Source organism: Acipenser ruthenus, chromosome 42 (genome assembly GCF_902713425.1).
Source record: "Acipenser ruthenus chromosome 42, fAciRut3.2 maternal haplotype, whole genome shotgun sequence".
Taxonomy (NCBI): domain Eukaryota; kingdom Metazoa; phylum Chordata; class Actinopteri; order Acipenseriformes; family Acipenseridae; genus Acipenser; species Acipenser ruthenus.
The window spans coordinates 1629996-1637239 of NC_081230.1; the positions used below are offsets into that span (position 1 = coordinate 1629996).

Consider the following 7244-nt stretch of genomic DNA (forward strand, 5'->3'; position numbering starts at 1 on the left):
GGATCGGGTAAACGTGAGGGGATAGTTTGCACGTTTGGAATTTCTTTTTGATTTGAATACTACTTGTGATTTGTGTAATATTGTTGTATTTCATTTCACTGTGATCTGTGTAATATTATTGTATTGAGTTTCATCTTTTGTTTTGTTGTGGATTGGTTTTGTAGTTGCTGCTTGAAGATTTCTCCTCTCCAGTAATGAAGGTTGTATTGAATACTGTTAATGCAATATTGCCTTGACACACCGATTGAGTTAAGACTGAATATTTGTAAATCCATTAAGAGCTCTGTTAATTGGTTGAATCTTGAGCGTTTGATAGCATTGCTGTGTCTGCAATTAGTACATTTATTCTAACTTTAGTAACCCATTTAATTTATTGTACAATTGTGCACAATAATATTCCTGTTTTTACCAGTTGCTATTTAAAAATAAAACTATATTTGAAACTTCAGTCTCTGCCTCCTTGCATGGTGCACCATGCTGTAAATTACCCAATTAAAGAACCTCAGTATTTTGAATTCTAAAGTGAACTTTAAGGTTTACAAGAGGACCTTGCCCTCTTTAAACACAAAGTGACAGTCGGTTTTTGGTCACAGGACTGTTCGAACAATTTAAGCCGTGTAGTAACCCGCTACATAAATATTTTAAAAACCTTGTGAGGATGCGTGGCTGATCAGCTACTGATTTATTTAACCAGCTGACAGTCACGCATCTTTATTAAACTTGTGCAGACTATGGCTGAGGGGTAATTTAACAGCTAGTTTAACCCCTCGGCCAAAATGTAAAAGCCTGCAGCTGTCTGCGCTCAGGGGAGAGGGTCAGAGGAGAGCTGCAAGTCTGTGGAAAATAAAAAGAAACAATTGCTACTTACTGTGAACCATCCTGAAGGTACTCGTATCTGTGGTGTGTTTATTTGATTTAGATTTGTTTGGCCAACATGCCCTTTTGTTTTGTGTTTGTTTAAATCTTTTGTTTGTTTTATTATTTAATAATTTCAGTTTTCACCCGCCATTCATTGTTTTGTGCTCCTGGTCCGTGACGTCACCACACCTGCGCACGGCAACCACTCTGTCACAGATGGCTGTATAGCATCAAATAGTTTATGCAAGGCTGAAGTCAAATATGCTGGTGGCACCACCAACCTGACATACAGTGGGGTAGTCCTACATCTAAAAAGTACTGGCATGACAATTAAAATACTGAGTTTTTCTAAAACAAATTATACGAATTCACCTAAGCGATTTTTAGGCTACTCCCCCTTGATCAGTGCAGTCAGATTAGCGGTTTTCCAGGCAAATTTGTCTTGTTCTGAAAGTATCTTGCGGGTAAATGTGGCCTTTGGTTATTTTTTTACTTTTTTTTCTATTCCTTTTGATTATGAGGTCATCTCCAGTGCATAACTCCAATCCCCACAATGCTCTGTATGGAGCTCTTCATCCAATAAAAATACGAATTACACAAACGCTCAGTTATTTTTTTTTATTCAACACCAACCTTAGAACAGTATCAGTTCAATTTGAATTGTTAACACATTTATTTTTAACCCATTGCGGTCCTATGTCGGACCTGGTCCGACATCGCAATTTTCCCTGTCCGACATCAACAAAGACACAAAAACAGGTCTCTAGTCATTTTTTCTCCAGATAAAGCCGAGAAAACCATTCAATGGCCGAGTGAGACCGATAGGAGCCGAGAGAATCCAGAATAAAGGGAGTATCTCATGAATACTGATAGCCCCGGCACCACATAGATAACACGGACATAAACAAACAAGAATGCGGCTTCCGCATCCAGCGCGCAAAGAACATCACAGACGTTTGCAGAGCTTTTTGAGATGTTACAGTAATAAAATAATGACTTGGATCGCATTAATGAGGAGTTTGGTGATAAAACGAGTGATCAAGAGATGATTTATCGGTATGTACTATTAAGAGGTATTTTAAAAATATAGCGAACAAGGGCTGAGGCGAGGCTGGAGATTCAGTACTGAGTGTCCTGTTGATATGCAGTGCCTTTTAATATAAAATGAAATTACAAATATTATTTATAATAGAAATTACATTTAAAATCAGTTTTAGATAATTTTAAATAGCTTTCAAACCAGCACCGTTTTTCTATTTTTCAAATTGGGAGCACATGTACATACTTCAGAGGAGATTCCATAAAGAATGACATAAAGCACAGTTTATACTGTATATATATATATATATATATATATATATATATATATATATATATATACACACAGTGGATATCAAAAGTCTACACACCCTTTCAAAATTTCTAGTGTTTGTTGCCTTGAGGCCTGAAATGAAAATCAGACTTTTTTTCACTTTCATTTGGACATGGTAACCTACAAAATCACAGTAAAAGCAAAAGGCTACACATTTCTGACAATGAATTACAAATGGAAAACTAAAACACCTTGGTTGGATAAGTGTACACACCCCTCATAATGGGGTTGTAATTGTGTTCAGATTTAAGCAATCACGTCTCAAATCATGCACAAAGATAATTTGCCTTCACCTGAGATCAACTGAAGTGATTCTGATTAGATTAAAATAAAATCAGCTGTTTCTGTAGGATTCCCCTGAAGGTTTCTTTGTTGCATAGTGTATGTTAGTGTGCAGAGACAACCATGGGCAACAAGGAGCTAACAAAAGATCTTCGAATAAGAATTCAAGTGTTGAGGAGGATTATTAAAGTCTGGATTACATACTGAGGAACATATAACACCAAAGAAAATATATATTATTTATATCTTAGCAGACACCCTCATCCAGGGTGACTTACAATTGTTACAAGATATCACATTATACATTATATCACATTATTTTACATACAATTATCCATTTATACAGTTGGGTTTTTTTCACTGGAGCAATCGAGGTAAAGTACCTTGCTCAAGGGGACAACAGCAGTGTGAATTTGCACATGAATGATTTATTATTTACACAGATAAAAACACAACATTAGAGAGCAGCAGGTTTACCTCTTTAACCTCACTTGTTGCATACTGGAAATGCAATAATCCTATAAAGAAGTTTTTAATGTGTTAATTGTACTGAGAATAGGCCTACAAAAGCGAAACTATTCACTGAGTGCATGGGTCTTTCCACACAGTGCCAACTGGAAAGTCCCAAGCACTCTCTGAATAGTTTCACTTTTGTTTTCTCAGCACAATAAAAAAGAGGTATTTACTTTTTAAATATATTTACAGGATGAAAATTTAGATGAAAGAATTTTAAAGACCAAAAATATAATCCAATTCGATTTTTCAAATGTTGCTGTTTGATTGAATCCTGTGGCAGCTTCAGAAGATGATTAATACAACAGACTTGATTACATCTTGATGAACCTGCGGAGGGAAAAAAAAAACATTTCTGTGAGAAAATCACAAGCTCTTTGATTTGAAAATAATAATTATTTAATAAATAACTTGAAGTTATCATAATTGTATTCCGTTACCATTCATCATGGGTTAATGAGATGACCATTCTTTCCTAAAAAAAATGAGGTAGTTAAGTTGTCAAAGGTGTATTAACTGCATACTTTATATATATTCAGAAATTGCACTTGAGAAGCTTCAGAAGTAGGAGATGGGTCTTTTCTTACCAGAGGGAATTGTATTTTTGTTCAGCTCCTCTCACAGCAAATGCCATTATACCGGATCCGTAGGACAAGGTGTAAACTGGGGTGGAAACATTCATTCATTCATATATATATATATATATATATATATATATATATATATATATATATATATATATATATATATGTTATGCATAATATCAATGTTATATTATGTTTGTTTTTTAAACTACACTGTATGTATCCAGAAACAATATTTATAAATTTAAACTAGCCACACAGCAGGGCTTACCCAAACCTAACGGATTTGACCGTTCTGATTTACTCAGCTTTTCAGTGTACATGCTTCAGAGATAATTGCATGAAACTCACTGACTCGAAATTTGACAAAGAAACAAGAGAAAATGTACCACTTACCATAATTTTTATCAAGGTTAAGAAGTGCAACACCAAGGGCAATACATAACCCAAAATATGCATCTACAGGGAACACACACCAAAAGAAAAATGCTATACATAATAGTGAAACATTACAAGTGTTTGATATATATTGAAAAGAAAACTGTATCCATTTACCGTTTCTGTTGTATGGTCTTCCTTTGCATCTTGTCGTGTGGGCTGGAAGGCCTAATATAAAGCAGCACTGAGTGAGTTCATTATTATGAGTGTGGTTTTACTGAATTGAGTTGAAGCAAAAAAGACAACTACTTACCAAAGGACATACCAACCAATTCAAAGACCAAAGTGAAAAACACAGTCAGGACTATAGGCATAGTAAGGGCTGAAAAACACAAATGTTGTCATCACTTCTGGAATAAGATTCTGCTCTACAGGTGCTAAAAACAAAACATCAAACTCTAACCCTGCCTCATGTTTATTTTACTTTTCAACAATAGTAAGATTAACCTAAAAATAACCAAAATTCCCTCATCCTGAAATCTGTTGCTTTTTATGTTAGTTTGGAAATGAAGTATGTGGCAACGCTGTGAGACTTTATTAAACCATAAAGCAGTATTAAGGTTACTTACAGTAATAAGGCCTGTAGCTTACTAATCCACATCCAAAACCAAAGCATACTGAAAAGAAATGATGGAACTTATCTGGAAAAAAGGTAAAATTGATTGAATGTGGGGCAAATTATTTGTAAAGGGAATTGCAGAAGGCATGTCAAAAATAATCTTTTTATTAGTCTTATCTATGTGGTACACCTATTGTTGCATTAAATTAAAATATACTCACATTGGTTATACATTCTTCTAATAACTTCTGCCTGTAAGTACTGAAAACAAAAATTCAGAATGGTTACCACAATGTAAGACAAATATATACATTCTGAGGAGTGGAAGTGCAAACAGCAATGTACGGCAATCATCCATATAGAGACATTACCATGTTTAAAATGCATATGTTTGTAAATGCAAGGATTTGAATCTGTCAACAAACAATCTACCAAAAACAACTTACCATATTCAGTGTACTATCTATGTGCAATACAGAACTCCAGGAGATCAAATAAATCAACATTAGTAGATAAATATATTTCTCATAAAAACTCTGGAGGCACGACAACAGGAGACGTGGTAGTTTCAGGAAATGTTAACTATCTCATCATTTACAACCTGTCATTAAGCTGAGCAAGTGGGAGGGCACTACACTGATTAAAACAGTTGACACTGTTTTGTTTGTTACAGTACTGGCAATACAAAAGTGAAACTACTGGTTTTGTAACCTTCTATCGTGTTATCTTTCAAAAACAGAATTGATGTGCTTGTATGAAGTCCTTGCAACACATTTTGCTGAATCATTTCATGAATTAGATAAGAAAGAAACTACCACATCTCCTGTTGTCGTGCCTCCAGAGTTTTTATGAGAAATATATTTATCTACAATATACCCGAGCATCTTGTTGGCCTTTTTTATAGCTTCCCCACATTGTCTAGATGAAGACATTTCTGAGTCAACATAAACTCCTAGGTCTTTTTCATAGTTCCCTTCTTCAATTTCACTATCTCCCATATGATATTTATAATGAACATTTTTATTGCCTGCATGCAATACTTTACACTTTTCTCTATTAAATGTCATTTGCCATGTGTCTGCCCAGTTCTGAATGTTGTCTAGATCATTTTGAATAATCTTTGCTGCTGCAACAGTGTTTGCCACTCCTCCTGTTTTTGTGTCGTCTGCAAATTTAACGAGTTTGCTTACTATACCAGAATCTAAATCATTAATGTAGATTAGGAATAGCAGAGGACCTAATACTGATCCATTTTGAGGTTTCTCCTCTAATCAGTACTTTCTGTTTTCTACATGTTAACCACTCCCTAATCCATGTGCGTGCATTTCCTTGAATCCCTACTGCATTCAGTTTGAGAATTAATCTTTTATGCGGGACTTTGTCAAAAGCTTTCTGGAAATCTAAATAAACCATGTCGTATGCTTTGCAATTATCCATTTTCAATGTTGCATCCTCAAAAAATTCAAACAGGTTAGTTAGACATGATCTCCCTTTCCTAAAACCATGCTGACTGTCTCCCAGGATATTGTTACCATATAGGTAATTTTCCAATTTGGATCTTATTATAGTTTCCATAAGTTTACATATAATAGAAGTCAGGCTTATTGGTCTGTAGTTACCTGGTTCGGTTTTGTCTCCCTTTTTGTGGATCAGTATTACGTTTGCTATTTTCCAGTCTGTCGGTACAACCCCTGTGTCAAGAGACTGTTGCATGATCTTGGTTAGCGGTTTGTAAATAACTTCCTTCATTTCTTTGAGTACTATTGGGAGGATCTCATCCGGCCCAGGGGATTTGTTTATTTTAAGAGCTCCTAGTCCCTTTAACACTTCTACCTCTGTTATGCTAAAGTTATTTAAAACTGGATAGGAACAGGTCGACATGTGGGGCATGTTGTCCGAGTCCTCCTTTGTAAAAACCTGTGAAAAGTAATCATTTAATATACTCGCTATATTTTTTCTTCGTCTGTGATTTTTGTGTCTCTTAGACATTTAACCTCCTCTCTTGCTGTTATAATATTGGATAAACGTTTTGGAAGTTGTTTTAGCCCCCTTAGCAATGTTCATTTCTGTCTCTCTGTTGGCCTTTCTAACTTCCTTTTTGACTTGTGTTTGCAGTTCAAACAGGAGGAGTGGCAAACACTGTTGCAGCAGCAAAGGTCATTCAAAATGATCTCGACAGCATTCAGAACTGGGCAGACACATGGCAAATGACATTTAATAGAGGAAAGTGGAAGGTACTGCACACAGGCAATACATTTCTCCCCCATTCCTTTCTATATTGGTTAATTGTGGGCTCTAGTTTTTTATTTAACATCGCTGAGTCCCTTGTCCCTGTGGATTGCAACCACAATGTAGAAACATCTAGAGAATGGATGGGAATGGGCAATAAACATCACTGCTGTTTCTCTTAAAGCGTGTTTATTTATTTCTAATACTGGACCCTGTCTTAATACTGTATCACATTCTGAATATGAATATAGCTGAGTTATTAATTGTAGGTAATACTTAGAATACCAGATACACATTTAGCATTAAAAAGCAATCCATGTGATTTCTTTACCAGTCGTTCATTATTTTGTGTATCAGCCTCCACACAAAGCCGAGCGCAGTGCGGTATACTGTAATGATGCTGCAGTCA

At 35.4% G+C, this 7244-nt stretch overlaps 1 long non-coding RNA gene across 1 annotated transcript; it reads right to left on the reverse strand.

Moving 5' to 3' along the window:
* Positions 1-2737: 2737 nt before the first annotated feature.
* LOC131709293 (uncharacterized) lies at positions 2738-5199 on the reverse strand. The gene is made up of 9 exons (XR_009311458.1): positions 5053-5199; positions 4828-4867; positions 4617-4688; positions 4301-4369; positions 4165-4215; positions 4006-4068; positions 3613-3688; positions 3466-3500; positions 2738-3355 (listed from the first exon to the last, which is right to left on the reverse strand). It is a non-coding gene; the product is annotated as an uncharacterized LOC131709293 (long non-coding RNA).
* Between the last annotated feature and the right edge of the window lie 2045 nt (positions 5200-7244).